At 46.3% G+C, this 9,152-nt stretch overlaps 1 long non-coding RNA gene across 1 annotated transcript; it reads right to left on the bottom strand.

Moving 5' to 3' along the window:
- Window positions 1-4,151: 4,151 nt before the first annotated feature.
- On the bottom strand, window positions 4,152-6,678 carry LOC124502678 (uncharacterized). Its single transcript, XR_006959978.1, has 3 exons — window positions 6,502-6,678; window positions 6,253-6,386; window positions 4,152-4,806 (listed from the first exon to the last, which is right to left on the bottom strand). It is a non-coding gene; the product is annotated as an uncharacterized LOC124502678 (long non-coding RNA).
- Window positions 6,679-9,152: the final 2,474 nt, after the last annotated feature.

Genomic DNA, 9,152 nt, shown 5'->3' with positions numbered 1-9,152 from the left:
ACCCAGCCAGTGTTGCTCAAGAGATACCTGATGGTCTAATTCAGGATTCCATTTCTGGGAGAACCCACACTGTAATTAAGCCTCTGTTTGGTAACGGGGGCCTTAGCATAAGTGACTCCATTTGGAACCTGTTGTCTTGTTTTTTAACAATATAAAATGGAAAAAGGACATAGAATCAGGTCATAAAGCTATGGAGGAGGTTTAGTGCAATGTTCTAAGACTAAACACCTAGCCCATAGTAGGCATTCAAACATTGCTTCTGTTTATTCTTTGGGACCATTTTTCATATATTGTCTAGTAAGAAAACCAAGTTCTTGCTTCTAGTGATTCCCAGAACCATCTGAGCACCCAAACTAACCGCTGTAGAGATACAAGATACAAAACTACGAAGGTTCAAGTAGGAAGGGTCTGGGAGAGAACACGTCACAGCAGTGGAATGGGACTTGCGAGCTGGACTGGCCAGGAGAAGAGAGATGGCTTTTTCTGTTAACGCAGGGAGAGCTGAACTCTTGAACCAACTAGATGTGTTTTCCTTTGTTTTGCCTTCCCCTGGACCAGCCCACAGCAGTGGGCGGATGGATGTCATTGCCCATTTCCTCCGGTTGTTTTTATAGACCTACATTTTGAGAGGGCTAATTGTTGAAGCCCTCTTCCTTCTTCCCCACAAAGAAGAGAGCTTTGTTCGGCAACGAAATCAGGCTGTCTGACATGCAAAGCCCTTCCATTTTAGAGCAAGGTTTGGCCCCCAAAGTAAAAGAAATACTGCCTCTTTCTTATTCAGCTGACAATGTTTTCTCCCTCAGAGACCAAGGACTGGACTCTCCTGCCCAAGAGAGGTCCCACCACGACATGTACCAGGAGGGGAGACCCCTGTGAGCCCAGCAGAGCATGAAGATAACCAGTCAGACATCTTGTTTCTGCTTCCAACGAACGAATACAAGCCAAGATTCCCTTTGGTTTGTCTACTAACAGCCTCAGGCCTCTCTCTTCCTTTCTGGGACCCGTCGGATTTCAGACCCCTCACCAGCCACATGGATTACACGCACCAGCTCCTGCCATCTCAAGAGGTCTTCTTGGGCACCCGACTTGGCGAAACTGATGTGTTTTTCTCTGATGTCCTAGAGCCCCTGAGAAAGTCTCAAGGTCACTCTAAAGTGATCGCCTGCTCTCCGATTAAAGGGTTGTGTTCTGTGGTTTTAATCTGAGGGCAAACTCCTCCGGCCTTTTCTTTGGGAAACGGTGCCCAAGTTTCGTGGTGCGAGTCACATGGCAAGTTTACCCTTTAAACAGGAGACTCGGGAGCTTGGGTCTGGCGGGGCGGACGGCCAGCGCCACAAAGCGAGCCAGGAGAACACTGGGGCCAAGGGATGCCTGCAGGAGGCTGAGGGATCCCGGGCAGCAGAGTCTTTGAGAAGGGCTGGAAGGGCCGGCTTTCAGTAGCTGTATCTGGCAGCACGGAGCTCTTCTCCTAGAGCCACGCAGAGCTCTGCCACGTCTCTCCCTCTCTTGCGGGAGGTTAACCCTCATGGAAAAGAGAGCCAGATCGGGGGTCAAGCTGGTTGAGTCCCAGCTGCCGTCATGCCTGAAATTACTGTCCCTCCGTGAGCCTCAGTTTCCTCCTCTCTTAAGTGATGGGGTCAACGAGAGCACCTCGAAGTTCCCAGCCCTAGCAATCTAAGCTTCTAGAACTAAAAAGCTCATGTTACAATGTGTTTGCGTTTCCCTTTGATAGGGACTAATGTTTTCCTCATGCATCTTCTGTAAAAGTTCTTCCCAGCACGTAGTGTTGGACCATAAGAGGAACCCCTTGAATTCTGGGTGAATGAAGGAATGAATGAATGAACGAACCTGATTTAACCCAGGTCTTCGAACTCCCGCCGTGACGAGGGCCCCACACAGTAGCACGATACGCCTTTGTCCTCAACTGCCCTTGGCGGCTTCTCGGTCCACCCTAATCCTTTGTGAGCTGTGGATTTAAAACACCAAGAACTGCTTCTCCACATATAATCTGCTTTGCCATAGCACCTACTCATTCCCGTACAAGCCCAGACTCTTGACCGGGCTAAGGTGCACTTCAGGGTCGAAACAGAGCACCTGCCGAGTGCTTTTCCTGGTACGATGCCCACACTCTCGGGCATGGTCTGAACTGAAATATAGTTCGTGTGTTTCTAAAACAGAGCGAGCAAGCAGATCGCTCCAGGGAGACCGTGGGGTCCCCAGAAATTCCCTTCCAGTTTGACCAAACCCGTTTTCCTGCGGCCTGTGGTCATCCGGCTAGCTTGGAGAGCTGAGTTTGGGGGTCACCAAATGTGCCTCACTCCTTGGATATGGTGCTTTCTTGGTCCTGGTGAGGGATCTGGTGCCTTGCTCTTCGTGTGGTGCCTGAGGCCCAGAAAGGCCCAAACATCTGAGTTGAGGTCACACTGCTCCCGGCAACCCCCCCCCCCCCCACCGTGAGCTGAGGAAACAGAGCCAACACTTTAACTCGCAGGCCCTGAAGTCATCAAATGCCGAATGGTGATTTATGTCCCCCTTCTTCCCCACTCCATGTGAGTAGACACAAAACCATTAGAAAAAGAGAAGAGGCCCCAGTAGGAAAATGTCTCAGCTTCTACGGCTCAGATGCAAAGGAGATCAGAATGACAGGGCCCAAAGGCCAGCCTGCTCACAGGGGCCGTGTCTCCGGTCCCTTTCAGAGGGAGGGGCGGGCTTCTCTGACTCGGTCACAGTGGGTGTATTTCTCCCTTCATGTTGCTCTCTCTCTGTTGGCCATTCCTCAGTAAGTGCATCCGCCGAAGCCTTCTGGGGTTGAACCACAAAGTAAAGAAGTCTTGGACCAAGTTTCCCTTGAATCTTGGGGCTGCACAAGAGATGCTAAATTCGTTGTCCTGGGGACCTTCAGTGTCTCCATTTCCAAAAGTGGTTTTTAAAGGAGTCAGTCTCTCTCTCTCTCTCTCTCTCTCTCACTCCTTTTTTCCTTAACGAGACCTTCTGAAGCTCTTGCTCTCTTCTCTACCCAGCTCCCTTGGCTGTTCTGGAACTTTAAGGACCCGAGCATCCCTAGTGAACCCATCAGACTCCTAGGTCTGAAAGGAGCGGCCAAGGCCGAAAACATTCTCCAGCTCTGATGTGCACAACGAACCCTCAGACTGCGACAGAAGAGGCATGTAACAGCCACCTGAAGCCTGCAGCGGGGTGACCCCCCCCCCTCAAGTCACACTGGAAGGCCTCACTGGAATAAGTAAAACCGAACCCCTCCAGGCTGGACAGTCACAGAAGGTGATATTGGAAAAACTGTTTTCAGCACCTTACAGGGAGGATATTTTCAACCGGCAGGCTTCGCCCAGACGGCCGAGTGAAATCTTCCCTAACAATTAAGGCCTCGGACGAAAATGTGAGCCGGGACGACGTCGACTTACAGGCCAGGCCACTGCCTCCCACGCAGTCAGGAATATTAGGTGCTTGACATTTCAGGCAGTGGAGGGCATGTCTTCATGGAAATCAAACGATCAACGTTTAAGAAATACAAACTCTGGGGCGCCTGGGTGATTCAGTCGGTTGAGCGTCCGACTTCGGCTCAGGTCATGATCTCGCAGTTCGTGAGTTCGAGCCCCATGTCGGGCTCTGTGCTGACAGCTGGGAGCCTGGAGCCTGCTTCGGATTCTGTGTCTCCCTCTCTCTCTGCCCCTCCCCTGCTCGTGCTCTGTCTCTGTCTGAAAAATAAACTAAACATTAAAAAAAATTAAGAAAAAGAAAGAAACACAGAAGCTCATCTATGAAGGAATATCCACAACTCCACAGTAATATAAATACATGGTTGGATGAGCACTTAAATGGGGAGAAGGGACACATTTTCCTCAGGGAAGAATCACACGTAATAAATGTAAAAGGAATGAGGGGAAATAGACAGTTCCCACTAGAACATCACAGCAATTGCTGCTAGGAAAATACACTCACGGGTGCTGACGTCAGGGGCTGCGGGGCGCCCGCGTGGCTCAGTCGGTTGAGCATCTGACTCGATTTTGGCTCAGGTCATGATCTCATGGTTCATGAGTTCGAGCCCTGCATCGGGCTCTGCACTGATAGTGTGCAGCCTCCTTGGGATTCTCTCTCTCCCTCTCTCTGCCCCTCCTCACTCTGCCCGCCCCATTCACATGCTCTCTCTCTCTGTCAAAAATAAATAAAACGCAAAATAAATAAACAAATAAATAAATAAAATCAGAGGCTGAAACTTTAAGAAACAGATATTTGTATGTCCTCAAAGTATCTCTCCCGATATATGTATTAATTACAGTGGTATTTTAACAAAGGTCTGCAAATTCTTGGACACACCTCCCTTCAGGAGGGGGATCTAATGGTCTTCCCCTGCATGGGAAGTGGACTCCGTGACTCATCGCCAAATAACTAAAAATGGGAAGGGAAAAATACTTAATGGTCTTCCCCTGCATGGGAAGTGGACTCCGTGACTCATCGCCAAATAACTAAAAATGGGAAGGGAAAAATACCAACTCTGCAGTGGCAAAACCCGGCAGGTGCCACCTGCCAAATGATCCGTTAACGTGACCAGTGACGTCATGTCGTTATCACAAGTCACCTCACCTCTGTGCTCTTCTTCCCCAACACGCGGAGCCTTAGTCCAACCGTGAGAAACCATGAGACAAACCCAAACTGAGGAGCGGTCTCCAAGACACCTGATGAGCACTCTTCACATCGAGGCCATGAAAGAATAGGAACGACGGATTGTCACAGATCCGAAGAGGTTAAGGGCATACAACCAAATGCGATGTTCCCTCCCGAAATGGGATCCTGGAACCGAAAATGGACGTTGGTGGAAAAACACAGGAAAATTCAAATAAAGTCTGCAGTTTTGTTAAAACAGTGTTGTACTAATGTTACAGAGCCTGATGTGAACTCACAAACCGTGAGATCATGACCTGAACCGAAACCTAGAGTCAGACGCCCAACCGACTGAGGCACTCAGGCACCCCTAAGCTCTTCATTTTAAATATAAGCAACCTATGGGGCGCCTGGGTGGCTCAGTCGGTTGAGCGTCCGACTTCGGCTCAGGTGATGATCTCGTGGTTCATGAATTCAAGCCCCGTGTCGGGCTCTGAGCTGACAGCTCAGAGCCTGGAGCCTGCTTTGGATTCTGTGTCTCCCTCTCTCTCTGCCCCTCCCCTGCTTGCATTACGTCTGTCTCCCTCTCTCAAAAATAAATAAAAACATTTTTAAAAAAATTTTAAATAAAATTAAGTATATATAAGAAATCTAGGGATGCCAGCTTGCAAGTGTTCATCATCCTAGCAGCAAACACGTGGTAAGTGTTTGATGAATGTTTCCTTCATTTCGTGGACTTTATTCTAATGACTAGGGGGTAAGCAACTGTCCCCAGAACCCAGGTGTCCTGGGCAAGTCCAAACAAACACTGACCCTATAAAGGAAGGATAATAATTTTTTAAAGTTTTGTTTTTAAAAATAAAACAGAAATAAAATAAAAACAAGAAGAAGCTTCAATGCTTTCACTGACCATCAAGTTCAGATTTTCTCTACATATAGTTCACGAAACCAAAAGGCAGGCATGCCTATAATCTAATCTGCTGGGCAGTGGGCACAGAATTTAAATTTTTGTTAATAGGAGGTAGACATCACTACACATTTAGAAGATAAACCATGAGGACTGATGGTAACCAGAGTAAGTATTTCATGATATGATTTGATAAAATAGGTTTTAATCTCGCATTAAACGGCACAGACTCTTAAAGAATTCCTGGAATTCTTTAAGAAGCAATTATTTTACACATTTTACAGATCTACACGTTTATGATTTCACCCTTTGGACTTTGTCAGAAACACCAGAGTTTTGTCTTTGCCAGTCCTTGGTAATCTACTGACTTAAAGCAAAGAAAAAAAAAAAGCCGACTCCGAATACACCTTGGGAGTTTAGTTTTAGAATAAAAACTGTTTGAATAATTAGATCTTTGCATTCCTGAAGATAAAACAAACATGCAGCCTTTTTATCCCATTTTGCTCAATAAAACTGTTCAGAATATCAAAAGTGGTAAAGACGATGTAAACTTGAACATTTTTTCATACTGACATACATTGTTTTACTTAACATTTGGGAGAGTAACTCCCTCTGACTTGAACTTGAGGAAACACTTTTTTGCTTGCAAGACTATTCTAAGAACATTGCAAAGTTGCAGGAGTGAGAAGAGAATAACAACAGACTATATACCTTTTACCTAGACCTACCTGTGGTCAACACTGTGTCCCAGTTGGTTTACTCTTTATTCCCTCTCTCTCTCTCTCTCTCTCTGTGAATTTTCACTCAACCATTTTAGAGTAAGTTGTAGGTCTGCAGACACCATGGTCTGGGAACTTCAATACTGTAAGAAATAACACAGAAGTTTTATCTGCAGGGATTTTTTTCAGTGTTTTCTGAAAATACTTTAAGTCCTAGAAAACACTCCCATCACATTTTAACAAATCTGTATGGCTAACCTATATTGCTGCTTCAACCGTTTAAAGGTATTTTTCTTTCCAGCTGGAGAATACCGACAATATTGCTCATGTTTAAATATGGTTTTAATTTTCAGCGCTCGGTATTTCTTACTGATGTTCTCTGCTTTGCTCTCAAGGCAACTCTTCATCAAGAGGGTAATGTCCTTTCATACTAGCAGACAACTGGAAGAGAACAAAACAATGAAACACAATGATTACTATTTCTACCATTTCATTCTACCATATATCATTCAGAATAATGGAACAAAGTGATTCTCCCTATAAAGAAATATACACAAGGCAGGGAAAGGCTGAAAGTCCTAGGGCTTATGCTACCTTGATTAAATAACTGAGGAGGTCTTACTTTTTTTTTTTTTTTTTTTTAAATTTTTTTTTTTCAACGTTTATTTATTTTCGGGACAGAGAGAGACAGAGCATGAACGGGGGAAGGGCAGAGAGAGAGGGAAACACAGAATCAGAAACAGGCTCCAGGCTCTGAGCCATCAGCCCAGAGCCCGACGCGGGGCTCGAACTCACGGACCGCGAGATCGTGACCTGGCTGAAGTCGGACGCTTAACCGACTGCGCCACCCAGGCGCCCCTTGAGGAGGTCTTACTTTTTGTGTTGTACCCTAGAATTTTTTTTACATGCTGGGCAATGCAGCCAGGTGAGATCTGAGATGGGTAAGAGGCACATTCTCAGACAGACTGGCTTTGCAAAAGAATACACGTGGAATTGAAGATCTGAGCTGGCCAGAAACCATTGCTGTTCCCCTTGCGTCTTAGAAAGTCTTCCCGAAAGCCCCAGGGGAAACCGTGTACCGGTTGAAAGACCACTGTGCTAAATGAGTCATGGTGGTCTGAGCAAAGAGAGGGCTCAACTGCGTAAGATCACCTGGACCCAGATTCTTGGAAAAGCAATTAGGGAGATGGCCCGCCCCCATCTGACTCATGGGATCACAGGGCAATGCAGAGTTGCATGAGTTCCATTTCGTCCATTGGTAGCCACCATAGCATCTAACAAATACTATATGATCAGAATGGCAGCCGAGAATATGATATGTGATCAATCAGGTGAAAAACAATTTGGTTGGCAAAGACAGAAAGGTATGAAGGAATCTGAACCACAGGATGAGGGCTCCCAATGGTAGCCCTTCCTTCACTCATTTGCCATCATCTCATTCACTCTGAGGTTGGTTATTGAGTACTCACCAGGTATATATAGACGTCTCACTTGTTCTGGTCCTCTGGAGAATAATCCTGACCCTTCAACATTCTGGACTCTCAGAGCACCCCATGCTTAGCTTCATGTTGTCATACGACAATGTAACGGTCTACTTATAAACCTGTACACTTTATGTGTGTACATTTAAAGAGAGAGGGGAGGCTATAAATCCCAAGATCTGCAGGATGAGTCAGCACGCTGGAGACCCAAAAGAGCTGATGACATAATTCCTACATGAAGGCCTGCAGACTTGACGCCCAGGAGAAGCCAGTGTTTCAGTCTGAGTCCAAAGGCAGAAGAGGACCAATATCCCAAAGGCTGTCGGGCAGGAGGAATTCTCTCTTACACAGGGAAGGTCAGCCTTTTGTTTTATTCAGGCCTTCAACGGATTGGGTGAAACCCACCTACATAAGGGAGGGCAGTCTGCTTTGTGAAATCTACCCATTTAGATGTGACTCTCATCCAGAAACACCCACAATAAAATGTTTGACTTAATACCTGAGCATCCTCTGGCCCAGTCAAGTTGATACACAAGCGAAGGGAGACAGACCCAAAGACTGAGCTCTAAAATTAAATCTTTTTTTATTTAAATAATTTTTTAATGTTTATTTTTTGAGAGAGAGAGACAGACAGAGCATGAGCAGGGGAGGGGCAGAGAGAGAGGGAGGCACAGAATCCAAAGCAGGTTCTAGGCTCCGAGCTGTCAGCACAGAGCCCGGCGTGGGGCTCGAACCGTGAACCGTGAGATCTTGACCTGAGCCAAAGTTGGACACTCAGCTGGCCGAGCCACCCAGGTGCCCCTAAAATTAAATCTTAAAGGACTAGTGGGACTTGGTGGAATTGGAGGGAATGATTTCTGATCCAGGCAGATAGAGGAGAAAATGAAAGGGTTCAAGAATGAAGTGCGTGGCTCAGGATGGTGGCAGCTGGGATTGTAAGGACTGGAGGTCTTTAGTGAGGGATTACGAGGGAACCTTGTTGCCATGATAACATCCTGTCCTTTTTCTGTGGGAAATGAATGGGTGGTCCCTGAAAGGATTTATGCATGGGAATTATCAGATTTCCACTTTACAAAAAAAAAAAAAAAAAAAAAGGGGTGGGGGGGTTTAACTTATAAAAACAATACAGTTTCTCAAAAACGCAGTGAGCTATCACTATGGAAAACAACTAACAGTATTTGTTGGAAATTTCAAGTTTTCAAATAAAAATTAAAACCGTAGAAAACTTATAGCTAACATTATCAGACCCATAGTTTTTCAATACTTTAAGAATCTTCTTCGGGGTGGGGACGGGCACCTGGGTGTCTCAGTCAGCTGAGTGTCCGACTTCAGCTCAGGTCACGATCTCGCAGTTCATGGATTCGAGCCCCACGTCGGGCTCTGTGCTACAGCTCAGAGCCTGGAGCCTGCTTCGGATTCTGTGTCTCC

This window comes from Lynx rufus, unplaced genomic scaffold (assembly GCF_022079265.1).
Source record: "Lynx rufus isolate CCGP_SWC_20201006 ecotype Redwood Valley unplaced genomic scaffold, mLynRuf1.p SCAF_7, whole genome shotgun sequence".
NCBI classification, from domain to species: Eukaryota; Metazoa; Chordata; class Mammalia; order Carnivora; family Felidae; genus Lynx; species Lynx rufus.
This window is presented reverse-complemented; position numbering and strand designations above follow the sequence as displayed.